The sequence below is a fragment of the Lithobates pipiens genome, unplaced genomic scaffold (genome assembly GCF_037356315.1).
Source record: "Lithobates pipiens isolate NorthernLeopardFrog02 unplaced genomic scaffold, aLitPip1_a1.2 Scaffold_30, whole genome shotgun sequence".
NCBI lineage: Eukaryota > Metazoa > Chordata > Amphibia > Anura > Ranidae > Lithobates > Lithobates pipiens.
The window spans coordinates 170900687-170927219 of record NW_027507791.1 but is presented as its reverse complement, the minus strand read 5'-3'; the positions used below and the strand labels follow the sequence as shown (position 1 = coordinate 170927219).

At 46.2% G+C, this 26533-nt stretch overlaps 10 pseudogenes; 7 read left to right on the top strand and 3 right to left on the bottom strand.

Annotated features, from left to right (window-relative positions):
* Positions 1-329: 329 nt before the first annotated feature.
* On the bottom strand, positions 330-448 carry LOC143949205 (5S ribosomal RNA; annotated as a pseudogene).
* Positions 449-549: 101 nt separating this feature from the next.
* LOC143949452 (5S ribosomal RNA) lies at positions 550-668 on the bottom strand (annotated as a pseudogene).
* A 321-nt stretch (positions 669-989) lies between these two features.
* LOC143946577 (5S ribosomal RNA) lies at positions 990-1108 on the bottom strand (annotated as a pseudogene).
* A 1772-nt stretch (positions 1109-2880) lies between these two features.
* Positions 2881-2999, top strand: LOC143949644 (5S ribosomal RNA; annotated as a pseudogene).
* Positions 3000-6935: 3936 nt separating this feature from the next.
* LOC143949467 (5S ribosomal RNA) lies at positions 6936-7054 on the top strand (annotated as a pseudogene).
* Positions 7055-7149: 95 nt separating this feature from the next.
* Positions 7150-7269, top strand: LOC143949891 (5S ribosomal RNA; annotated as a pseudogene).
* Positions 7270-20575: 13306 nt separating this feature from the next.
* Positions 20576-20694, top strand: LOC143949543 (5S ribosomal RNA; annotated as a pseudogene).
* A 616-nt stretch (positions 20695-21310) lies between these two features.
* On the top strand, positions 21311-21429 carry LOC143949725 (5S ribosomal RNA; annotated as a pseudogene).
* A 3397-nt stretch (positions 21430-24826) lies between these two features.
* Positions 24827-24945, top strand: LOC143947606 (5S ribosomal RNA; annotated as a pseudogene).
* A 103-nt stretch (positions 24946-25048) lies between these two features.
* On the top strand, positions 25049-25167 carry LOC143949519 (5S ribosomal RNA; annotated as a pseudogene).
* Positions 25168-26533: the final 1366 nt, after the last annotated feature.

Genomic DNA, 26533 nt, shown 5'->3' with positions numbered 1-26533 from the left:
GGAAAAGAAAATGGTATGTTCCGACCCCATTTGACTACTACACAATACTCTTCCTCTATCTATGGATATCTAAACTCTTCGAAGGTAGCAGGGCTAGTATCAATAATATTTTAAGTGGTAGAGGATCCCAACGAGATGGAGCTTTAATCTCATCTTGATATGACCGCAAAGCTGTACACGTGCTATTCTCCTCGGACTTCTTACCATTGGCTCTGATATCCATGCAATATGATCGTTTGTTTGTAACTATTTGTATCACACATTCTGTGAAGTTGCCTTTGCATTGTATGTCGCATACTACTAAATAAAAAAAAAAAAAAAAAAAAAAAAGCCTATGGCATCTGGTATTTCCAGGCGGTCTCCCATCCAGGTACTAACCAGGCCCGACACTGTTTAGCATCCGAGATCAGACGAGATTGGGCGCTTTCAGGGTGATGGGGCCGTAGGTGATCTCTTTGGGTACTCTCAACCCTCTTGACAAACGCCAAGATGGTCACCTTGGGAAACAAGTGAAAAAAAAACCAGGTCAAGGCCAACAACATAAAAAGAAGCCTACAGCACCTAGTATTCCCAGGTGGTCTCCAATCCAGGTACTAGCAAGGCCCAACCATGTTTAGCTTCTGAGATCAGAGGAGATCGGGCGCTTTCAGGGTTATGTGCCCATAGGCAATCTCTTTGGGCATTCTCAACCCTCTTGACAAATGCCAAGATAGTCACCTTGAGATACAAGCGAAAAAAAACAGGTCAATGTCAACAACATAAAAATAAGAATACGGCACCTGGTATTCCAACGCCATCTCCCATCCAGGTACTAACTAGGCCCAACCCTTCTTAGCCTCAGAGAAGAGAAGAGATAGGGCTCTTTCAGGGTGATGCTGCTGTAAGCGATCTCTTTGGGCACTCTCATCCCTCTTGACAAATGCCAAGATGGTCACCTTGGGAAACAAGCAAAAAAAAAAAAACGAATCAACGCCAACAACATAAAAAGAAGCCTACAATAACTGGTATTCCCAGGTGGTCTCCCATCCAGGTACTAACCAGGCCCGACTCTTCTTAGCCTCCAAGGTCAGACGAGATTGGGTGCTTTCAGAGTGATGTGGCCATAGGCAATCTCTTCAGGCACTCTCAACCCTCTTGACAAACACCAAGATGGTCACTTTGGGAAACAAGCGGAAAAAAAACAGGTCAACGCCAACAACATAAAAAGAAGTCTACGACACCTGGTATTCCCAGGCGGTCTCCCCTCCAGGTACTAAGAAGGCCTGACTCTTCTTAGCTTCCAACATCAAACGTGATCGGGTGCTTTCAGGGTGATGTGCCTGTAGGCAATCTCTTCAGGCACTTTCAACCCTCTTGACAAACGCCAAGATGGTCACCTTGGGAAACAAGCAAAAAAATAAAAATAAGTCGGAAGCTAGAGACAATACGGCCCGAGTCCTCAATTTAATCCATGCGGCGCATGTACAGGGAAGGCCCTTGCTTATGTTGTCAACGGACGTGGAGAAGGCCTTTGACAGGGTGGCCTGGCACTTTATGCAGGCCACCCTGAAACATATAGGTCCAATATATATATATATATCCAATGCAACAGGTACTTGCTCTAGCAGTATGGTCCCCATGGGAATCAAGCCCGTGGGTCCAAGAAATAGGGCTTCTCTCAGAAGCCCTTTCGGGGCTTGCCTGGTAAAGGCCTGGTCAGACAGGCCCGGAGGGAATCTAGGATGTCCAATAATTGGGGTCATAGGAGAAGGGAAGTTAGTCAGGTGGGAAAGGTGAAAAAAACTATCCATCTCGGCGAGCGAGGGGCCAATTAACGGGTGAGTAGTCACACAGGGCTCCAATGGCCTCCCCGCCCAAGGCAGACCAGCCAGTGGAACCCGCACCATCTCCTGCTCTAGCTTGACCCATAGCTTCAGTTCCCCATGCTGGTGTCTTATCACATATGGTCCCCCATCGGATAGTGTCCGCTGTGTACTGCGCATGCGCAGCGAGGCCAAGCCCGAAGCGTGGCGAGCTAAGCTCGCCTGCGAGGGGCCCTCTAATATTCACAACCCTATGTCCACTTGGATGGTGGGGCTACCACCTCCACTCACCGCGCATGAAAATCTCCGAAGCTTCGTCTGCTCCGTACTGCGCATGCGCAGTACGGCGCAGACACTATATCATGGCCGGACAGTATATGGCAGAACACCGGCACCAGTCAACACCGGTGTCATGTGCGTCGCTGTGTAATATAGAGCAGGGTCCGGGAAGCCAATACCTCCCCGCAATTTCGGTCGCAATAGCATTGCCCTACCAATACGCATATGTTTTCCACGCCAGAGGAACTTGATAAAGATTGAGCGAACCGCATGAAAGAAAGTCTGGGGTATTTTGATAGGTAAGGCTTGTAGTAGATACAGAAGTCGTGGCAACGCGTTCATCTTCAACACATTACAGCGTCCGAACCATGACAGAGCTAGTGGGTCCCATCTTTTAGGGTCCACTGTAAGCCCATAGGCTTCTTTTTATGTTGTTGGCTTTGACCTGTTTTTTTTGCTTGTTTCTCAAGGCGACCATCTTGCCGTTTGTCAAGAGGGTTGGGCGTGTCTTGAAGAGAACGCTTACGGCCACATCAACCTGAAAGCACCCGATCTCGTCTGATTTCAGAGGCTAAGCAGCGTCAGGCCTGGTTAGTACCTGGATGGGAGACTGCCTGGGAAGACCAGGTGCCATAGAAGGATCTGGTCTGGTTAGTGTCTTGATTGGGAGATCGCCTGGGAATACTGGATGCCGTAGGCTTCTTTTTATGTTGTTGGCTTTGACCTGTTTTTTTTAGCTTGTTTCCCAAGGTGACCATCTTGGCCTTTGTCAAGAGGCTTCAGAGTGCCCAAAGAGAGTGCCTACGGCCAAATCACCCTGAAAGAGCCCAATCTCATCTGATCTCGAAGGCTAAGCAGCGATGGGCCTGGTTAGTTCCTGGATGGGAGACAGCTTGGGAATACCAGGTGCCATAGGCTTCTCATTATGTTGTCGGCGTTGACCTGTTTTATTTTCCCTTGTTTCCCAAGGTGACCATCTTGGCATGTGTCAAGAGGGTTGAGAGTGCACAAAGAAATTGCCTACGAGCACAACAACCTGAAAGCGCCCAATCTCGCTTGGTCTCAGAGGCTAAGCAGGGTTGGGCCTGGTTTGTACCTGGATGGGAGACCGCCTGGGTTTTCCAGATGCCGCAGGCTTCTTTTTATGTTGTTGGTGTTGACCTGTTTTTTTCGCTTGTTTCCCAAAGTGATCATCTTGCCATTTGTCAAGAGGGTTGAGAGTGCCTAAAGAGATCGCTTACAGCCACATCACCCTGAAAGCACCCTATCTCTTCTGATCTCAGAGGCTAAGAAGGGTTGGGCCTAGTTAGTACTTGAATGGGAGACGGCCTTGGAATACCAGGTGCCGTATTCTTCTTTTTATGTTGTTGGCGTTGACCTGTTTTTTTTCGCTTGTTTCCCAGGGTTTTGGCATTTTTCAAGAGGGATGAGAGTGCCCAAAGAGATTGCCTATGGACACATCACCCTGAAAGCGCCCAATCTCCGCTGATCTCAGAGGCTAGAAAGGGACGCGCCTTGTTAATACCTGGATGGGAGACCGCGTGGAAATACTAGGTGCGGTAGGCTTCTTTTTATGTTGTTGGCATTGACTTGTTTTTTTTGTTTGTTTCCCAAGGTGACCATCTTGGCGTTTGTCAAGAGGGTTGAGCGTGCCTGAAAAAATCTACTATGGCTGCATCACCCTGAAAGAGCCAAATCTCATTTGATCTCAGAGGCTAAGCAGGTTTGGGACCTGGTTAGTACGTGGATGGGAGACCGCCTGAGATTTCTCGATGCCATAGGCTTTTTTTTTAAGTTGTTGGCATTGACTTATTTTTTATTTTTTGTTTTATTCTTTTACTAAGTATAAGTAGAACAACACAAATGTAACAGTCAACCATACAGCATGACCCAGGGTCACAATTACATGGTAACAAAAAATAGGCAGCCAAATAACTCTGGGTTCTCAGAGGGGAGTCCTAGAGTTTCATGCAGAAAAGAGAGAAACCCCACCTCCGACATGTAGTACAGTATAACTAATGCAGCTCCGTTCGGACAAATGTAATCATGGAGAACAACTGGGACCACAGCGAGCCAGCTTATCATGACCTACGTGAACCAGAGTAAAATATGAGCCGGTCGTGTCCAGAACCCTGGGGTTCTTCTGGGTCCCAAAGGCTAGTAAGGAGACAAGGCATAGTCAAAAGGGAGGACGGGGGAAGAAGAGAGTGCAAAGACGGAGAGAGAGGAGGGGGGGATGGCGGCGGGGAAAAATAGAAAAATAAAGACAAAAAATGAGGGGGGGGGAATGCCACCCAGGGCAGACATGGCCTACGTAGGTAAACGTTAAATGTTCAGTCGTTTTCTGGGACAGGGGCGCTGCTCACCTCCCGAATGTAGTCTCAAGTACCAGTAAAATACCTCCAGGGCCTCCATGTAACACTAAATGCCTCTTCAGTGTTGTGAAGGGTGGCGGTCAATTCTTCCATCCGGAGAATATGATTGACTTTGGAATACCACAGCACCTTGGATGGGGGCTGAGGCTGCCTCCACAGTGTGGGAAAGCAGACCCGGGCGGCGTTCAGGAGTTGCATCGTGAGGGTTTTTTTGTATTTTCGAACAGGCTGTTCGGTCAAGTGTAGAAGGCACGCTGCTGGGTTGTCTGCGATATCTACATTTCTGAGAGTTTTTATCGTCCCGGTCACCTCCACCCAAAAGTTCCTCAAGGCCGGGCATGCCCAGAAAATGTGTCCCATGGTCCCCGTATCTGAATTGCACCTCCAACAAACATCCGGGATCGATCTATTCATTTTATTCAGAAGGTATGGGACTCTATACCAGCGTGAGACTATCTTGTATCCTGATTCTTGATATTGGTTTGCGATGGAAGCTTTATGTACTAATGTCAGGATCTTCCCTATCTGTTGTGGGGTAAATGTGTTGCCAAATGCAATCTCCCATTTGTGGATAAATGGTGGGGTCGACTCTTCCTCCTGACTACTTAATATGTTGTACAGGAGGGAGAGGGTGTGTCGCACAGGTTCCTTTTTGTGACAGATGACTCATAGGGCGTCAGGTCTCTAGGAGTGTAGGGGGCCCTTTGTATGGCCAGAAGAAAGTGACGAAGTTGATAAGCATTAAACAATTCAAGCGGAGGGTCAGAAAGCTCGGCGACAGTTTGCGTGGTCGGGAGCCCTCCCGAGGGCCACACCTCTCCCAGACGCTGTTTCCCCACCACTGTCAACTGTCGCAGTTTATTGTTGGTAAATCCCGGTGGGAAGTCTGGATTACCTATAACCGGAGTCATTGGTGACGGCAGGGGAGCAATGTGTGTGCAGCGGAACAACCTCCGCACAACAGCCAACGTAGCTCCCACTACGTGGTGATCTCTGAGGTCTTTTGGTAGGGAGGACAGGAGCCACGGGGAGGTCAATAGGGGAATGGATCCATCCTCAATCTCCATCTCCACCCACTGCTTGTGTGGGCCATTACAATGCCAATCAACGACTCTCGCTAGCAGAGTCGCTCTGTTGTATTGTCTCAGATCTGGGAGACCCAGACCCCCCTTGTCCTTTGGTCTGGCAAGCAATTGCAAACGGGCTCTGGGCGGTTTGCGTGCCCAAATAAAGTCCCGGAGCAGCAGCTGCAGTTGTCTGAAAAAAATTGGGGGTAACCGGATCGGTAATGTCTGAAACAAGTATAAGATCCGCGGGAGGGCCGTCATTTTGAATGCATTACAGCGCCCGAACCGGGTCAGTGTTAAAGCATGCCAGTTTCCCAAATCAGATTTCAGTCTATTCAGGAGAGGGACAAAATTAAGCGGGTACAATTGCGCCAAATCCGCTGCGATGTCAACGCCCAGGTAACGTATAGATTTTTCAGCTCAGTAGAATGGAAAAGCGGAGCGTAGCCTCCTGGCCTCACCATCCGGGACCGATATATTCAATACAGCCGACGGTGCAATTGATTTTATAGTTTGATAGGCTGCCGTATCGCCGGAGAGCCGCGAGTATATTGGGAAGCGAAATGTGTGGATTGGAGACGAAAAAAATTAGATCGTCAGCGCATGCCGCAATTTTGTGGTGTGCCGAGGGTTTGGATATGCCAGTAATATTCAGGTCATTCCGAACGTGACACATAAGTGGTTCCAGTGTCAGAATAAAAATTAGGGGAGACAGAGTACACCCCTGCCTCGTCCCATTAGTGATGGGGAAAGAGTCCGAGCACTCTGAAAGCACCCAATCTCATCTGATCTTGGAGGCTAAGAAGAGTCAGGCCTGGTTAGTACCTGGATGGGAGACCACCTGGGAATACCAGTTATTGTAGGCTTCTTTTTATGTTGTTGGCCTTGATTCGTTTTGTTTTTTTTTCGCTTGTTTCCCAAGGTGACCATCTTGGCATTTGTCAAGAGGGTTGAGAGTGCCCAAAGAGTTCGCTTACAGCAGCATCACCCTGAAAGAGCCCTATCTCTTCGCATCTCTGAGGCTAAGAAGGGTTGGGCCTAGTTAGTCCCTGGATGGGAGATGGCTTTGGAATACCAGGTGCCGTAGTCTTCTTTTTATGTTGTTGACATTGACCTGTTTTTTTTTCGCTTGTTTCCCAAGGTGACTATCTTGGCATTTGTCAAGAGGGTTGAGAGTGCCCAAAGAGATTGCCTATGGGCACATAAGCCTGAAAGCGCCCGATCTCCTCTGATCTCAGAGGCTAAACAGGGTCGGGCCTTGCTAGTACCTGGATTGGAGACCACCTGGGAATACTAGGTGCTGAAGGCTTATTTTTATGTTGTTGGCGTTGACTTGTTTTTTTTTTTTTGTTTGTTTACCAAGGTGACCATCTTGGTGTTTGTCAAGAGGGTTGAGAGTGCTTGAAGAGCTCGCCTATGGCCACATAACCCTGAAAGCAACAGATCTCATCTGATCTCAGAGACTAAACAGGGTCGGGCCTTGTTAATACCTGGATGGGAGACCACCTGGGAATACTAGGTGCTGTAGACTTCTTCTCATGTTGTTGGCGTTGACTTGATTTTTTTGTTTGTTTCCCAAGGTGACCATATTGGCGTTAGTCAAGGTTGAGAGTGCCTGAAGAAATCTCCTACGGCCACACCACCCTAAAAGAGCCCAATCTCATCTGATCTCAGAGGCTAAGCAGGGTTGGGACCAGTTTAGTACCTGGATGGGAGACCGCCTGGGATTTCCAGATGCCGTAGGCATCTTTTTATGTTGTGGCCATTGACCTATTTTTTTCCGCTTGTTTCCAAGGTGACCATCTTGGTGTTTGTCAAGAGAGTTGAGAGTGCCTGAAGATATCGGCTACGGCCACATCACCCTGAATCTGTTCCATCTCGTCTGATCTTGGAGGCTAAGCAGACCAGCAGGCCTGGTTAATGCCTGTATGGGAAACCGCCTGGGAATACCAGGTGTCGTAGGCTTCTTTTTTTTTTTCAAATATAATTTTTTCTCCAAATAGGGGAAGACGGTCCCCCGAGTACATAATGCAACAGAGAAATACAGAGCAAAAAGCAGCTGAACAATACTTGATACAGGTATATTCGCAACTGTGAGTCTGCCTTCCATCAATCACAATGATTCGAGGCACGGATAAAGTACTGTACCAAGATCCAGGGTCACACAAACCCCCAGGTCCCTCCGGCATAATCCATCCAGAGGGGGGTGTGGGGCCGTCATTCCCAATTTCCCACTATTTCCAAAAGAGAGAGGGGGTGGAGGGGGTGAGAGATAGGGGAGGTAGGCAGAAAAGAGAAGGGTTGAAAGATCAGAAAAGGAGAAGAGGGGACGAGACACGATGGCAGCCACTGTCCAAGGGGCCAGTCAAGGAAAGCTCAGAGCACTAAGGCGATAGCAGGCGACATCCTTCCAGCAAGAATATAAAGGTATTCCAGATGTCTCAGGTTTTTTTTAAAAATTCTTGTATACCTTGTGATGTGAGGATCAAGTCCTCCATTTTTTTTAATGTCCTCTATTTTCCTAAGCCAGTGGGTAATGAAAGGGGGGGAACATTTTTTCCAATAGAGAGGGATGCAGGATTTCGCCGCATTTATCACATGCCGTAAAATAGATTTTTTTGTACTTCTTAAAGGGGAGGGCCACCCTGAAAAACAAAAAAATGTTAAAAATTACAAAAAATCTAAAAAAAAAAAAATGAAAAAAAATTTTTTTTTTTACTTACCAGAAATGCCTGTTGCTAGGCACTTTCTCCTAATCTTCCTCTTCCTCCTCCGCGGAGATCTTCTGTCTTCTGTCTTCGTCGCGGCGTCTTCTGGGTAATGAGTCGCGCTGTGTTCTGGGAACTGTGTGTTCCAGAACACAGCGCGTCCCATTCAGAAAGCGCTGTGGGACTCGCGCATGCGCAGTAGCTGCGGGACTCGCGCATGCGCAGTAGGAAACGGGCAGTGAAGCCATAAGGCTCCGCTGCCTGTTTCCCTTACAAGGGATGGCGGCGCCGGGACCCGAGAGCCGAGGGACGGGTCGGCCTCGGGCGGCCGACATCGCGGGCGCCCTGGACAGGTGAGTGTGTTTATTAAGTCAGCAGCTGCAGTGTTTGCAGCTGCTGACTTTTTTTTTTTTTTTTTTTTTTTTATAACCGGCCCTCCACTTTAATGGGAATCTGTGAATGGTGCAAGAGAAAGAATGCAGCCTCTTCCTGGATGGAGAAGTCTGTGAATTTTTGTGTTATGCATCGGATCTCTGTCCAGAAGTCCACCAAGCTGAGGCAGGACCAAAAAATGTGCAGCAACGTGCCCTCTTCTTCTCCACACCTCCAGCATATGTTCGAGGAAGAGGAGAAACATTTCTGCAGCTTTGATGGTGTCAAATACCACCTGGTGAGAAGTTTAAAATTCGTCTCCTGTATCTTCGTGCACAGCGACATTTTGAGAGCCAAAGTGATAATGCGTTGTCTCTGTGCTGGGGAAAATTAGCAATTAAGGTCCTTTTCCCAGTTGGACAGACAGGTTAAGTGTGGGTAATCTGTTTGAGAGAGAATGTGGGCCAAAGGGCCTTCGCTCCTGCATAGAGTCTCAAACTCCGACTGAGGCCCGCGAACGTTTGAGGATTGGGGATGGAATGGAGAAAATGATGTCGTTGCGCCGCTCTCCAAAAAGGCAGTTGGAAAAGCCCTGTCGGATCTGTTAGGGTTGAGAAAGAAGGCCATTTTCCATCAATGACGAATTTAGACGCATTGTCTAGGTTGGAATTTCTAAGTGGGTCCCCAGTTAAAAGGTTGGATGGCCACGTATAGGGAATAGGGGGGAAGTCAAAGACGTGAGTGTGTTTTGGGTAGCGATCAGGTGACTGACTTTCAACTAAGCCCCTATAGTGGGATGTGACATAAATTCTGTGGGGGAATACTTATAGCACCACATGGCGCTTCTTAGCGGAATTCGGGAGTGAGCTTAGAAAGTTTGTTTCGATTCCAGTCCAATACATGCCCCAGATGGGAGGCCAGGTAGTAGCGTCGCAAGTTAGGGAGAACAAACCCTCCCTGTTGTTTAGACAATGTCAGCTGTGACCGCTTAAGTCTGGGATTTTTGTGGGCCCAGTTAAATTGAGTGAGCAAGGATTGAGCTTGCTTAAAAAACAGGACTGGAATCTGGATCGGGAGAGCTTGGAAAAGATAAGTAAATTTAGGGAGTATGTTCATTTTAATGAGATTGCATCTGCTGAACCAGGAATGGAGGCCAGAATGCCACCCGTGAAGCAAACTGCGGATCTTAGTGACAAGGGGTGGGGGGAAGTTCAACATAAACGTACGCGCGATGTCCGGTGGAATGTAAGTACGTGAGTATATCTTACTTATCCATGCCAGCATCCGTTCACTCAGACCTATATGGCGAAGGACCGAGAACATTAATGTCCATTTGACCCGATCAAAAGCCTTCTCGGCATCAGTACTCATGAAAAGACAAGGGGTCCCAGATGACTTTGCTTTATGGATCAGGGTAAGCACCTTAGTGGTGTTGTCCCTATCTTCCCTGGTGGGAATAAAACCTAACTGGTCAATATGTATAAGGGACTACAAGTGATGTGCCAATCACGTGGCGAGGAGTTAGAGAATAGTTTTAGGACCGAATTTTGGAGGGAAATGGGTCTGTAGCTCCCACATAGGCCTGGGTCCTTGCCCTCCTTAGTTATCAACGAGATGTGGGCTCTAAGGGTATCCTCAGGAAAATAAATTCACCAAGCGCAGGCCGAGAATAGGGAGGAAGGTCTTAAAGTATTGTGCGGTATATCCGTCAGGGCCCGGAGCCTTACCCACCTTCGGAGGTCCCACGGCCGTCTGGACTTCTTCCAGTGTGATCGGGTCCTCCAAGTACTCCCGTGATTCCGATGAGAGGGTTGGTAGACCAGAACCGGTTACATATCTGTCTATATTGTCCTGTCCAGACCCTGAATCGAGCAGGTTGTAGAGATCAGAGCAACATTTTTCAAAGACTTCGACTATTTGGGTTGGGGTAGAGGCCCTCTGGCCATTCTCATCTATCAACTGTGGTATGTAAGAGCCAAATTTCAACTCCTTTACCGACCTGGCTAAGATTTTTCTGCATGTGTCCTCTGATTCCTACGTCAGTTTACGACAAAACTGGAGTGCCGCTTTCGCTTTATAATGGAGTAGGACAGCAATATGGGTATGGAGTGTCCCCAATTCAATCTCTAAGGTCCGTAAGGGGGTATGTTTATGTTTCGCTTACACAGAGGCAAGTTCATGAAACAGATTAGCAAGCTGTTCCTTCCGTGTTCGTTTGATGCGCGCCCCGTGCCTGATAAGTACCCTGCGGAGTACTGACTTGTGAGCCTCCCAAATTATCCCCGGGTCACAGTCCTGCTTTAGTTTTCTTGGAAATAAAGGTCCAATTCCCTGGTCACATCTGCTAAAACTTCCGGTATCTGGAGGAGGCTCTCATTAAGGTGCCAGAATAGAGACCTAGGTGAGGGGTAGGGAGCGAGGAGCAAGAGGCAGAAGTGTCAACCGATGGCGAAAGGCGACATTAAAGTCCCCACCTAATATCAATTGGCCCTCCCGAAAGTCACATAATCTGTGCAGGGTAGTTCTGAGGAACATGTCTTGGTGATCATTGGGAGCGTACACAGTGGCAAATGTAAAAAGGCGCTCTCCAATGTGGCCCCTAAGAAAAAGATATTGGCCCCCAGGGTCCACCAGAGAATCCTGGAGAACCCAGGGGAGCCTGCTAGAGATCAGAATGGAGAGGAGGGGTTAGTAGAGTGGTAGACCTTAGGGAAGGATCTCGACCATAGAAAGGGGAGGCTAGTATTTTTAAAATGTGTTTCTTGTATAAAGGCCACATCAGTACAGGATGTGTTCAGTTCTCACAGGAGGATCCACCATTTTTCAGGGGAGTTCAGTCCCTTAACGTTTAGAGAGGTGACCTTGACTGAGTCTGCCATCGCTCCTCGGGGAGGGGGAGGGGGACATCAGAGAAAAGCAAAGAAAGTTGAACCAAGGTAGGTTTTAGGTAGGTTTTGGGTAGGTAATGCATGGCGGGAACTAAGGGGGAGAAAGGAAGGGCAAATGGAAGGAAAGGTAAAGGGAAAAAGAGGCCGGGCACCTCAACCCCAGGGGGAGAGGGAAATTAAGGGTTGTCCGCACTCAACAGTACAGGAAGGGTATACTAAAACAGCACAATTATGCTATAGCGCTTACCAGATGTACACTGGGTTTAAAGCGCTGTCCTACTTGGGTTATTGGGTAGACAGGTCGGAGAGGGAGCCCCCGAATCCTAGTCCCCCCAGTCCCGGCAGTGGTAAATGTCACGTCTGATACCGGTATGCAAATAAAAGACAATCAGTAACATCAAAGAAACAAAAAACAATAGTATAACCAAAACAGAGGTAGAGCATATAACTGTCAGCACTGAGGGGTCTCCTCGGCTCGCCCTAAACATAGGCATGCACGAGGGAGCCCGTCACAACAGAAAAGGCATCACAGAATGGGATCCACCACCCCCCGTCCCATACCCCTAAAGTACATGCAGTCCCCGGACAAATGCATTTCTCCCTTTGGCAGATTGTCCTCTCCTTACCCCCCTCTCCCCCGTCCACGGCCCGGGGGGAAAAGGGGCAGGGAAGGGGGGAAAGGGGGAGTGGAAGGGGGGAAAGGGGGAGGGAAAGGAGGGAAGGGAAAGGTGGGAAGGGGGGGAAGGGAGGGGAGAAACAGGGGAGAGGGGACAAACATGCAGAAATGTCAAGTCCTTTAGCGCACTCCCACCAGCAAACACCCGGACCCCATAAATTTCAACTCCTCCCCTCCATGGTCACCACATCAAGATGAAAGAGGAGCAGCCCTGGTCGGTGCATGGAAAATCCGGCAGGCAAGGGGCTGGGGCCACCATCCCTCCATCCAACGGGAGACTTCACCCGAGCAGCAGTCCTGGGGCCCGCCAATTAGTGTCTCTCCTGCATCGCCATCGGGGGCTGTGTAGAGCATCCAGAGGGAGGCTGGGACCGCCCAAACAGTAAGGGGTAAATCCTCCAGGGGGTCCAGAGTCACCCTGGAGGGAAGCAGTGTCTCGTACCAATAGGCTCAATAAATAAGTCATCCAGGGTCCCCGAAAGCTGCAGAAGGCAATGTCAGCAAAGAGTAGGTGGGAGTCAGAGGGGGGGACAAGGGGCGCATCCAGGGGGAGGGGACACATATGCGGGAATGTCAAGCCCTTCCAGTACAGCGCATTAGGTATCACTCAGACCCCCCAAAGTGCAACTCCCCCATCTAAGGTCAAGACTCCAGAAGGGAAGATGAGCCGCCCTGGTCTGTACATGAAAGAACCTGCTGCCAAGGGGTTGGGGCCATCATCCCTTCCTCCAATGGGAGATGCCACCTGAATGAAAGCCCCGTGTCCTGTCAAGTGGTGCCCCTCTGACAATGTCGTTGTGGTATATGTGGAGCATCCAGGGAGAGGCAGGGACCACCCAAACAGTGAGGGGTAAAGCCTCCAAGGGGGACCGGTGTCAGACAGGAGGATAGCGGTGTCTTGTACAAGTTGGTTAATTAGACAAGTCATTCAGTGTGTTCCTGTGAGCAGCGGAAAGAAAGGTCGGTAAGGATTATGAATGGGTGGGGGCCAGGGAGTGCATAAAACTGCCACCAGATGACCGGGGCAGAGAGGGCAAGGGGATGAAACTCAGATCTGGTAGGTGGGGGCGGGGGTGAGGAGTGTCCCTCATATTACTCACGTTGGCCATACCTTGAAGCTGAGCGCTCTGCATACCCAGGACGTTCTTCTGTATAATCTAGCCTATCTGTATACATTAGCCTGTCTTTTGTACACATTAGTCGGTCCGCTGTATACACTAGTCTGTCTGTATACACTAGTGTATACAGATAAGCTAGATTATACAGAAGAACGTCCTGGGTATGCAGAGATGGAGGCTAGAGTGTATACAGACGGACTAGTGTATACAGAAGACCGGCTAGTTTATATAGGGAGGCTAATGTGTGCAAAAGACAGGCTAGTGTATACAAATAGGCTAGATTATAGAGAAGAACATCTTGGGTATGCAGAGAGAGAGGCTGGGTTACACAGAGAGGCTGGTGTATGCAGACTTGCTAGTGTATACAGACGGACTAGTGTATAGAGAGGCTTGGGTATACAGAGAGCTAATGTATAAAGAGCAGCTAGTGTATACAAAAGACATCCAAGGGTATACAGAGAGACTCGTGTATGCAGAAGACCGGCTAGTTTATACAGAGAGGCTAAAGTGTACAAAACACAGGCTAGATTATACAGAAGAACGTCCTGGGTATGCAGAGATGGAGGCTAGGGTATACAGAGAGAGAGACTGTGATACACAGAGAGGAAGGAGTATGCAGACTTGCTACTGTATACAGATGGACTAGTGTATACAGTAGACCGGCTAGTTTATACAGAGAGGCTAATGTGTACAAAAGACAGCCTAGTGTATACAGATAGGCTAGATTATACATAAGAAGGTCCTAGTTATGCAAGAGATGGAGGCTAGGGTATGCAGAGAAAGAGGCTTGGTTACACAGACTTGCTAATGTATACAGACGGACTAGTGTATACAGAGTACCGGCTAGTTTATACAGAGAGGTTAATGTGTACAAAAGACAGGCTAGTTTATACAGATAGGCTAGATTATACAGAAGAACGTCCTGGGTATGCAGAGATGGAAGCTAGGGTATACAGAGAGAGAGAGCGAGGCTGGGTTACACAGAGAGGAAGGAGTATGCAGACTTGCTAGTGTATACAGATGGACTAGTGTATACAGTAGACCGGCTAGTTTACACAGAGAGGCTAATCTGTACAAAAGACAGGCTAGTGTATACAGATAGGCTAGATTATACAGAAGAAGGTCCTGGTTTATGCAAGAGATGGAGGCTAGGGTATGCAGAGAGAGAGGCTTGGTTACACAGACTTGCTAGTGTATACAGACGGACTAGTGTATACAGAGGACCGGCTAGTTTATACAGAGAGTCTAATGTGTACAAAAGAAAGGCAATTGTATACAGATAGGCTAGATTATACAGAAGAACGTCCTGGGTATGCAGAGATGGAGGCGAGGGTATACAGAGAGAGAGGCTAGAGTATGCATACAGGCTAGTGTATACAGTTAGGCTAGATTATACAGAAGAAGGTCCTGGTTTATGCAAGAGATGGAGGCTAGGGTATGCAGAGAGAGAGGCTTGGTTACACAGACTTGCTAGTGTATACAGGCGGACTAGTGTATACAGAAGACCGGTTAGTTTATACAGAGAGGCAAATGTGTACAAAAGATAGGCTAGTGTATACAGATTATTATACATAGCATTGTTAGCAGACCAATAGGACAATTTACATGGCTTAATATTGCAGAGCGTAATTTATCAGGAAAGAGATCCAAAGCGTTAGTTGCAGTAGCTTCATAAAACTGAGAAATCGTTGCATTACTCTAAATTTAAAATATGTTCCGGTTGCACTGAAAAGACGATATTAGATGAGTGATCTACACATTTCGTTTACTATTTCACTATACCGGCTAAATGTTAATATGTTAATATGTGCTGCGTGTAAGGTAGAAATTAGATGGTTTAGTGTGAGCTGGTTTACCAGGATTTAGAGATAGTAATCTGTTTATACTAGTATATAAATATAGCAAAATAACTATAACGGGTTTAAGTGGAAATACACGAAATAACAGCAACAACGTGTGTAGGTTTTTATCAATCAAGTTCATTACGTGTCTTTAATCATGTAGTGATATTGGAGCACAAGGATGAGCAAGCATAATAACTAACAGAGGATAACATGGCAAAAAGACAAACTGCATTAGAAATGTGAATATGAATTAGAGTTGAAATGCCAATCTCCAGGGCTACGTACAGCAAAGTGTGAGCTAAGCAGCTAAATATTCTGCAATCGTATTAAGTATTGCAGTCGAAATGAGATCGGAAGCGTTAGTTGCAGTAGCTCCAAAATGACTGAGAAATCATTTCATTACTCTAAATGTAAAAGTTATCCCGGTAGCACTGAGTGGACTGATATTAGATGAGTGATCGTTCTAGTACAAATTCAGTTTCCTATAGCAGAGAGATACCAGCTAAATGTGAGACGAGCAATTAAACTGTTCACGGTAGCTTTGCATTACTCTTAATATGTGCAGCGTGTAAAGAAGCAATAAGATGGTTTTGTATTATCCTAAAATTAGCAGTATACGTAATAAAGGTGAGTAGGTAACCTGGATTTAGACATAGCAAACTCTATAATCTAATTTAGCAAAATTAGAAAGGATAATATTGAGACAGTATATACAGGTCGAGTTTAACTGGAAATACACAAAATATCTAGCTTACCTTTACATTGTTCAATAGAGCGTTGTAAAGTAATACCAAGGCAGAATGTAGGAATAGCAATTAGATGAGATGATTGCTGTAATCATGAAAAATCAGCAACGACTAGGTTTCTATCGGATGAGAAAGTATAATAACTGGCAAAGTATGACATGGCAAAGAGACAAATTGCATTAGAGATGTGAGATGGACATGAAATGTCAATCCCCATTGGTTACTTACATGTAAACGCGGCTACATACAGCAAAGTGTGAGCTAAGCAGCTAAAGGGTATTTAAGAGTAAATTGACGTAGCTTGAAAATTCCAACGTGTAAATCGTTCCATTAAATATGTTACGCACGAAGACGGCTTACACTGACTGTTTTCCGTTTCCATTGGTCATCGGCATAATGTATCAGTAACCATGAACATTAATAGTGATAGACAGCTTACATTAGGATGTATGCATGATGTGAATGTAAAATGAATGTAAAATAGTTGCATTATGTGTTATTAATGTAATCAAACTATATGCTATATGCTACTGCAACCACTTCTCAATCAAGTCCCACTGCTTTTCTCACTTTTTGCCGCTGTTAAAAAATGTGTTGCAAGTGTTATGTGTTACAAATGGTTATCAGTGTGACAGTTAATGTGGAGAAAAAGTAATACACAAAATAGAGTCAGAAAGAGAATCCTATTGCATAGAGGTAGCGAGAGATGGTTGCATTAATCTTAATGTGCAGTGTGTAAAAGGTTTTAAAAAGATGGTTTTGTGTGACTTTTGATTTAACGTAAAATTAGCTGTAGACATTATAATTTGTTACAATGATTTAGAGATAGTAATCTCTATAAAATAATAATAATAAGTATAGCAAAACAAATTAGGAAAATTTTGAGGCAGTATGTATAGTCGATCAAGGGATCAAGGGATAGTAGCAAAGTCAAGGGATAAATGCAAAGGTACTCTATTTAACAGTAAATTGACGTAGCTTGCAAATTCCAACGTGTAAATCGGGATCAAGGGATAGTAGCAAAGTCAAGGGATAAATGCAAAGGTACTCTATTTAACAGTAAATTGACGTAGCTTGCAAATTCCAACGTGTAAATCGTTCCATTAATTTTGATGCTCAAGAAGACGGCTTACACTGACTGTTTTCCGTTTCCACTGGAAAGAGAATCCTATTGCATAGAGGTAGCGAAAAAGAAGTAATACAGAAAATAGAGTCAAACAGTGGAAACTTTATTTGTCATGACAGCTGATACTTGGTTGAGCAATAAAACTGTTTTATTTAGATGTAAGACTAGTTTTATTCTCTACATATAGGGTTTTCAGAGAGTTGTATAATATAGGCGACCAATAGGACATTTAAATGGCTTAATATTGTAGGGAGGAAGTATCGCTGTTCAAAGGTAAGAGATTGAAAGCTTAGCTTGAAAATGGCCGAGAAATAGTTGCGTTAGTCTAAATTTAAAGGATATGCCGGTACCAATGAGAAAGCTTATATTAGACTAGTTGATGTTTGCATTACACAATCCTATTATTATTATTATTATTATTAAGATCCAAGTGCAGAGAGATACTCAGTTAATGTCAGAGATACTCGGTCAATGTCAGAAAAGCAATAAAACTGTTTACATCGTTAGAGAGCGATATTTACATTACTCTTAGTATGTGCAGCATGTCTGGTAGCAAATGGATGGTTTTGTGAACATTTTGCATTAAGGTACAATTAGCGGTAGAACTCATCGAAGTGAATAGATTTAAGCGGATTTTGAGATAGTACTCTCCATTTCTAATAAGAAATATAGAAAAATAAGTCAGGATGGTGTGTCAGGACTGTCACATACTCACAGTCCCGTTACAAATATGCAAAATAGAGCAAAAGAGTACATGGTTTATTTTGATGTATGATAGTTTTATTGCATGCTTGATGTGGATGATTAAAATCGTGTAGTGATCTATATTTAGCATAAGAATGAAAAGGCATAACATGGCAATGAGACAAACTCCATTAGAGATGTGAGCTAGATGAAATGATGAAATGTCTCTGTATAGCCCAGATTGTCTTCTGTTATCACTTAGCATACCCTCTAAATTCACTAGCCTTCTCTATATACACCAGCATGTTTACACTAGCCGGTCTTCTGCATACAATAGCCTGTCTTCGATATACACTAGCCTATGTTCTGAATACACTAGCCCGTCTTCTGTATACATTAGTCTCTCTGTATAAACTAGCATCTCTGTATACCCCAAACTGTCTTCTGTAAAAACTTGTCTCTCTTTATAACCTGTCTAGCCTTTCTTCTGTACACACTAGCTTCTCTGTATACACTAACCAGGCTTCTATATACAATAGCTTCACTCTATGCACTAGCCTCTCTGTATAATCTAGCCTCTCTATATACCCTAGATAGTGTTCTGCATCTCCGTAGTGGTAGCCTCTCCGTAGAAGCCAGCCTTTATTCTGTATTCACTAGCCTTTCTTCTGTATGCTGTAGTCTTCTATATATACTAGCTTCTCTGTACACCCTTGCATCTCTGTAATACACTAAACCCTCTGTATACAACAGCCTGTCTTCTGTATACACTAGACTGTAAACACTAGCTAGAATACACCAGCCTGTCTTCTGTACCCACTAGAATCTCTGTATACACTACCCAGTCTTCTGTATACACTGTCAGCTTGGATGTATACCCAAGCCTGTCTTCTGTATACACTAGTCTCTCTATATGCACTGTCCTATCTGTATACACTCGACTCTCTCTATACACTAACCTCTCTATATACACTAACATCTTTGTATATACTAGCCTCTCTTTAAATTAGCCTCTCTGTGTACCCCAGCCTCATTGTTTACTCTAGCATCTCTGTATACTCAAGCCTATCTGCGTACACGAGTTTGTATTCTGTATTCACTAGCCTGTATTCACTAGCCTTATATATACTAGCTTCTCGCTTCTCTGTACACCCTTGCATCTCTGTACAATAGACTCTCTGAATACACTAAACCCTCAGTATACCACAGCCTGTCTTCTGTATACATTAGACTGTAAAAACTAGCTAGAATACACCAGCCTGTCTTCTTTACCCAATAGACTCTCTGTATGCACTACCCAGTCTTCTGTATACACTGTCAGATTTGATGTATACCCAAGCCTGTCTTCTGTATACACTAGTTTCTCTATATGCACTGTCCTTACTGTATACTCTCGACCCTCTCTATACATTAACCTCTCTATATACACTAACATCTTTGTATATCTCTCTTTAAATTAGCTTCTCTGTGTACCCCAGCCTCACTGTTTACTCTAGCATCTCTGTATACTCAAGCCTATCTACATACACGAGTCTTCTGTATTGTGTATTAACTAGCCTTTCTTCTGTATGCTGTAGTCTTCTCTATATACCAGCTTCTCTGTACACCCTTGCATCTCTGTAAACACTGTGTAAACTAGCCAGTCTTATGTATACACTAGACTCTCTGAATACACTAAACTCTCTGTATACCACAGCCTGTCTTCTGTATACACTAGACTGTAAAATCTAGCTAGAATACACCAGCCTGTCTTCTGTACCCACTAGACTCTCTGTATACACTACCCAGTCTTCTGTATAGAATGTCAGCTTTCATGTATACCCTTTCTGTATACACTAGCTTCTCTATATGCACTGTCCTTTCTGTATAGACTCGACTCTCTCTATACACTAACCTCTCTATATACACTAACATCTTTGTATTTGTCTTTAAACTAGCCTCTCTGTGTACCCCAGCCTCACTGTTTACTCTAGCATCTCTGTATACTCAAGCCTATCTACATACACGAAACCTGTATTCTGTATTCACTAGCCTTTCTTCTGTATGCTGTAGTCTTCTATATATACCAGCTTCTCTGTACACCCTAGCACTGTAACAGTGCTAGGTTCCTGTATTACAGAAACAGAACACCAGCAATAAGGTGTATACTGTGCAGGAGGCACACAACACCGATTCTAACTTCTGCACTGCAGATGCATGTATTGCAGAAATTGAACACCAGTAATAAAGGGTAGCTTCAGGTGTGTACTGTGCAGGAGGCACATAACACCCACTGTAACAGTGCTAGGTTCCCAAGCAGTAAAGACACTGTCCCTGCCTATCATCCTCTTTCCCTGACCACCGCAACACACTATACAAGGCCGCCGTGCTGGCGGCCTTATATAGTGTGGGGTGTGTACTAAACCCCCCTGAGCTATAATTGGCCACAGGAATCCTGCCTGTGGTGAATTGTGGCTCTCCTCACACAGGATGTCACATCTGTTCTTATTATATAGAACCTATTATGCTCCTCGTAAACTTTTTCAGTTTGGCCGAACGGCCGGACGCAAGTTGCCCCCGGTGCGGGAACATGGGGGGAGACATGATGCACATGTTTTGGAGATGCCCGAAGTTGATCCGCTACTGGACAGAGGTGACAGGAACCATTGATCGGGTGGTTGGAACCTCCACCAGGATGGGGGCGAAGTATTGTCTCCTGGGATTAGTTGAAGGAGTTGGAAACTCGGGAAGTAGCCAGATGGCAGTTCTGAGATGCCTATTTCAGGCAAGGAAACTGATTGCCCAACCCTGCTTAGCCTCCAATGTTGGCAATGACTTGTTTTTTTTCGCTTGTTTCCCAAGATGACCATGTTGGCGTTTGTCAAGATGGTTGAGAGTGCCCGAAGAGATCGCCTATGGCCCCATCACCTTGAAAGTGCCTGATCTTGTCTGATCTCGGAGGCTAAGCATTGTCGGGCCTGATTAGTAACTGGATGGGAGACCAACTGGGAATACCAGGTGCCGTAGGATTCTTTTTATGTTGTTGACGTTGACATGGGTTTTTTTTTCCGCTTGTTTCCCAAGGTGATCATCTTGGCATTTGTCAAGAGGGCTGAGAGAGCCCAAAGAAATCTCCTACGGTCACATCCCCCTGAAAGCGCCCGATCTCATCTGATCTCAGAGGCTAAGCAGGGTCCGGCCTAGATAGTATTAAAGGTGCCGTAGGAATCTTTTTATATTGTTGGCTTTGACCTGTTTTTCTTTCGCTTGTTTCCCAAGGTGACCATTTTAGCATCAGTCAAGAGTTTTGAGTATGTCCCAAAGCGTTCGCCTGAGGTCACATCACCCTGAAAGCGCCCGATCTCAGAGGCTAAGCAGGGTCTGGGTCAGATGGGAGACCGGCAGGGTCTATGTTGTTGGCGTTGACCTTTTTTTTTTCACTTGTTTCCCAAGATAACCATCTTGGTATTTGTCAAGAGGGTTGAGAGTGTCTAAATAGAACACCTATGGCCACATCACCCTGAAAGCGCACAATCTCATCTGATCTCGGAGGCCTAGCAGTGTACGGCCTGGTTAATTCCTGTATGGGAGACCATCTGTGAATACCAGGTGCCCAAAAAGAGGGTTGAGAGTGCCCAAAGAGATCATCTACGGCCCCATCACCCTGAAAGCGCCCAATCTCATCTGATCTCAGAGGCTAAACAGTGTCGGGCCTGGTTAGTACCTGGATGGGAGACTGCCTGGAAATACCAGGTGCCATAGGCTTCTTTTTTTGTTGTTGGCTTTGAACTGTTTTTTTCGCTTGTTTCTCAAGGCGACCATCTTGGCGTTTGTCAAGAGGGTTGGGCGTGTCTTGAAGAGAACGCTTACGGCCACATCACCCTAAAAGCACCCGATCTTGTCTGATTTCAGAGGCTTAGCAGCATCAGGCCTGGTTAGTACCTGGACGGGAGACTGCCTGGGAAGACCAGGTGACATAGAAGGATCTGGCCTGGTTAGTGTCTTGATTGGGAGATCGCCTGGGAATTCCGGATGCCGTAGGATTCTTTTTATGTTGTTGGCTTTGACCTGTTTTTTTTCCCTTGTTTCCCAAGGTGACCATCTTGGCATTTGTCAAGAGGGTTGAGAGTGCACAAAGAAATTGCCTACGGGCACAACACCCTGAAAGCGCCCAATCTCGTTTGGTCTCAGAGGCTAAGCAGGGTTGGGCCTGGTTTGTACCTGGATGAGAGACCTCCTGGGTTTTCCAGATGCCGCAGGCTTCTTTTTATGTTGTTGGCGTTGACTTGTTTTTTTTGTTTGTTTCCCAAAGTGGCCATCTTGGCGTTTGTCAAGAGGGTTGAGCATGCATTTGATCTCAGAGGCTAAGCAGGGTTGGGACATGGTTAGTACCTGGATGGGAGACCGCCTGGGATTTCTCGATGCCATAGGCTTTAGTTTTAAGTTGTTGGCATTGACTTATTTTCTTTATTTTTATTATTCTTTTATTAAGTAGAACAACATAAATATAACAGTCAACCATACAGCATGACCCAGGGTCACAATTACATGCTAACAAAAAATAGGCAGCCAAATATTTCTGGGTTCTCAGAGGGGAGTCCTACAGTTTCATGCAGAAAATAGAGAAACCCCACCTCCGACATGTAGTACAGTATAACTAGTGCAGCTCCGTTCGGACAAATGTAATCATGGAGAACAACTGGGACCACAGCGAGCCAGCTTATCATGACCTACGTGAACTAGAGTAAAATATGAGCCGGTCATGTCCAGAACCCAGGGGTTCTTCTGGGTCCCGAAGGCTAGTAAGGAGACAAGGCATAGTCAAAAGGGAGGACGGGGGAAGAAGAGAGTGCAAAGACGGAGAGAGAGGAGGTGGGGGGATGGCGACGGGGAAAAAAAGAAAAATAAAGACAAAAAGGGAGGGGGGAATGCCACCCAGGGCAGACATGGCCTACGTAGGTAAACGTTAGATGTTCAGTCGTTTTCTGGGACGGAGGCACTGCTCACCTCCCGAATGTAGTCTCGAGTACCAGTGAAATACCTCCAGGGCCTCCATGTAACACTAAATGCCTCTTCAGTGTTGTGAAGGGTGGCGGTCAATTCTTCCATCCGGAGAATATGATTGACTTTGGAATACCACAGCACCTTGGATGGGGGCTGAGGCTGCCTCCACAGTGCTGGAATGCAGGCCCGGGCGGCATTCAGGAGTTGCATTGTGAGGGTTTTTTTGTATTTTCGAACAGGCTGTTCGGTCAAGTGTAGAAGGCACGCTACTGGGAACCCAAAAGTTCCTCAAGGTCGGGCATGCCCAGAAAAGGTGTCCCATGGTCCCCATATCTGAATTTCACCTCCAACAAACATCCGGGATCGATCTATCCATTTTATTCAGAAGGTATGGGACTCTATACCAGCGTGAGACTATCTTGTATCTTGATATTGGTTTGCGATGGAAGCTTTATGTACTAAGGTCAGGATCTTCCCTATCTGTTGTGGGGTAAATGTGATGCCTAAGTCCCTCTCCCATTTGTGGATAAATGGTGGGGGTCGACTCCTCCTCCTGACTACTCAATAGGTTGTACAGGAGGGAGAGGGTGTGTCGCACAGGTTCCCTTTTGTGACAGATGGATTCATAGGGTGTCAGGTCTCTAGGAGTGTAGGGGGCCCTTTGTATGGCCAGAAGAAAGTGACAAAGTTTATAAGCACTAAACAAGTCAAGCGGAGGGTCAGAAAGCTTGGCGACAGTTTGCGTGGTCGGGAGCCCTCCCGTGGGCCACACCTCTCCCAGATGCTGTTTCCCCACCACTGTCAACTGTCGCAGTTTCTTGTTGGTAAATCCCGGTGGGAAGTCTGGATTACCTATAACCGGAGTCATTGGTGATGGCAGGGGAGCAATGTGTGTGCAGCGGAACAACCTCCGCACAACAGCCAACCTAGCTCCCACTACGGGGTGACCTCTGAGGTCTTTTGGTAGGGAGGACAGGAGCCACGGGGAGGTCAATAGGGGAATGGATCCATCCTCAATCTCCATCTCCACCCACTGCTTGTGTGGGCCATTACAATGCCAATCAACGACTCTCTCTAGCAGAGTCACTCTGTAGTATTGTCTGAGATCTGGGAGACCCAGACCCCCCTTGTCCTTTGGTCTGGCAAGCAATTGCAAACGGGCTTTGGGCAGTTTGCGCGCCCAAATAAAGTCCCGGAGCAGCACCTGCAGTTGTCTGAAAAAAATTGGGGGTAACCGGATCGGTAATGTCTGGAACATGTATAAGATCCGAGGGAGGGCCATCATTTTGAATGCATTACAGCGCCCGAACCAGGTCAGTGTTAAAGCATGCCAGTTTCCCAAATCAGATTTCAGTCTATCCAGGAGAGGGACAAAATTAAGCAGGTACAATTGCGCTAAATCCGCTGCGATGTTAACGTATAGATTTTTCAGCCCAGTAGAATGGAAAAGAGGTGCGGAGCCTCTTGGCCTCACCATCCGGGACCGATATATTCAATACAGCCGACTTGGCGTAATTGTTTTTATAGTTTGATAGGCTGCCGTGTCGCTGTAGAGATGCAAGTATTTTGGGAAGCAAAATGTGTGGATTGGAGACGGAAAAAATTAGATCGTCAGCGTACGCCGCAATTTTGTGGTGTGCCGAGGGTTTGGATATGCCAGTAATATTCGGGTCATTCCAAACGTGACACATAAGTGGTTCCAGTGTCAGAATTAAAATTAGGGGAGACAGAGACCACCCCTGCCTCGTCCCATTAGTGATGGGGAAAGAGTCCGAGCACCACTCGGTCACCCGTACCGCTGCCGATGGCGTGGAGTAAAGCGACATTACCCAGCTCATCATGTTGGGGCCAAGACCTATATGTTCCAGGGTGGCCTGCATAAAGTGCCAAGGTGACCATCTTGGCGTTTGTCAAGAGGGTTGAAAGTGCCTGAAGAGATTGCCTACGGGCACATCACCCTGAAAGCACCCGATCTCGTTTGATGTTGGAGGCTAATAGAGTCGGGCCTTGTTAGTACCTGGATGGGAGACCGCCTGGGAATACCAGGTGTCGTAGACTTCTTTTTATGTTGTTGGCGTTGACCTGTTTTTTTTTCGCTTATTTCCCAAAGTGACCATCTTGGTGTTTGTCAAGAGGGTTGAGAGTGCCTGAAGAGATTGCCTATGGCCACATCACTCTGAAAGCACCCAATCTCATCTGATCTTGGAGGCTAAGAAGAGTCGGGCCTGGTTAGTACCTGGATGGGAGACCACCTGGGATTACCAGTTATTGTAGGCTTCTTTTTATGTTGTTGGCGTTGATTCGTTTTCTTTTTTTTGCTTGTTTCCCAAGGTGACCATCTTGGCATTTGTCAAGAGGGTTGAGAGTGCCCAAAGAGATCGTTTACAGCAGCATCACCCTGAAAGAGCCCAATCTCGTCTGATCTCGGATGCTAAACAGTGTCGGGCCTGGTTAGTACCTGGATGGGAGACCGCCTGGGAATACCAGGTGCCATAGGCTTCTGTTTTTTTTGTTTTTTTATTTAGTAGTATGCGACATACAATGCAAAGGCAACTTCACAGAATGTGTGATACAAATAGTTACAAACAAATGATCATATTGCATGGATATCAGAGCCAATGGTAAGACGTCTGAGGAGAATAGCACGTGTACAGCTTTGCGGTCATATCAAGATGAGATTAAAGCTCCATCTCGTTGGGATCCTCTACCACTTAAAATATTATTGATACTAGCCCTGCTACCCTCGAAGAGTTTAGATATCCATAGATAGGGGAAGAGTATTGTGTAGTAGTCAAATGGGGTCGGAACATACCATTTTCTTTTCCCTTTTTTGAGTTAAGAAGGGAAATAGTAGAACTGAAAGGAGGGAGAAGGGGAAAGAGAAGATTGGGGAAGGAAATGGCAGAAAAGGAAAAGAAGGGGTAAGGGGGTGTCGTGGGTAGAGTGGATAGGGTGGGGTCCCCTCCCAGGGAGCAAGAGACGCCCTCGGCTCACCAGCTCATCAGCTGTCCAACGTTTGGAACAGCGATCTCCAACGATCACCATGAGCTTACTATGTCTCGCGGAGGTATTCTTCCGAAAAGCGAAACTGGGTCCAGTAGAACCATCTGTTCCCATGCTCCTCCGTTTTATCCCTCATTGTGGCAGTCAGGTCTTCCATTCGTTCAATATCATTTACCCTTGTGAACCACTGGGTCACCATTGGAGCAGATTGCTCTTTCCACTGACTTGGGATGCAGGCCCTAGCTGCATTGAGGAGATGTTTAAGTAAGGACTTATGATAACGCTTTCTCGACATAGGAGTTAGATTGAGAAGAACTGCTGCGGGATCATTGGCTAAGGAAATGTCTGTGAACTTGTGGATGAGTCTCAGGACAGGCTGCCAGAATGTTTGTAATTTAGGGCTTTCCCAGAAAATGTGGAGAATGGTGCCACATTTGGTCCACAGCGACAGCAGCGGTCAGATTGACCGGGGAATATTTTGGCCAACACCACCGGTGTACGATACCAGCGTGTGATCAGCTTATATGAGATCTCCTGACATTTACTGCAGAGTGACGACTTATGGGCGAAAAAGAGTATTCTGTCCTTCTGTGGTTTGGAGAATGTAGTTTGTAAGTCCCTTTTCCATTTAGCTAGGAAGGGTGGATCCGTGGAGGATTGTGCGTCTGTCAGGATTTGGTAGGACCTAGAGAGGGAACCACGAACTGGGCCATCATCCAGGCAAAGTTCCTCGAAGGGGTGGAATTGTCTAGAGAAGAACGAATGGTTAGGTAGTGATCCGAGGAAATGGATTAGCTGTCTAGCTCTCCAGCTATCCAATGCAACAGGTACTTGCTCTAGCAGTATGGTCCCCATGGGAATC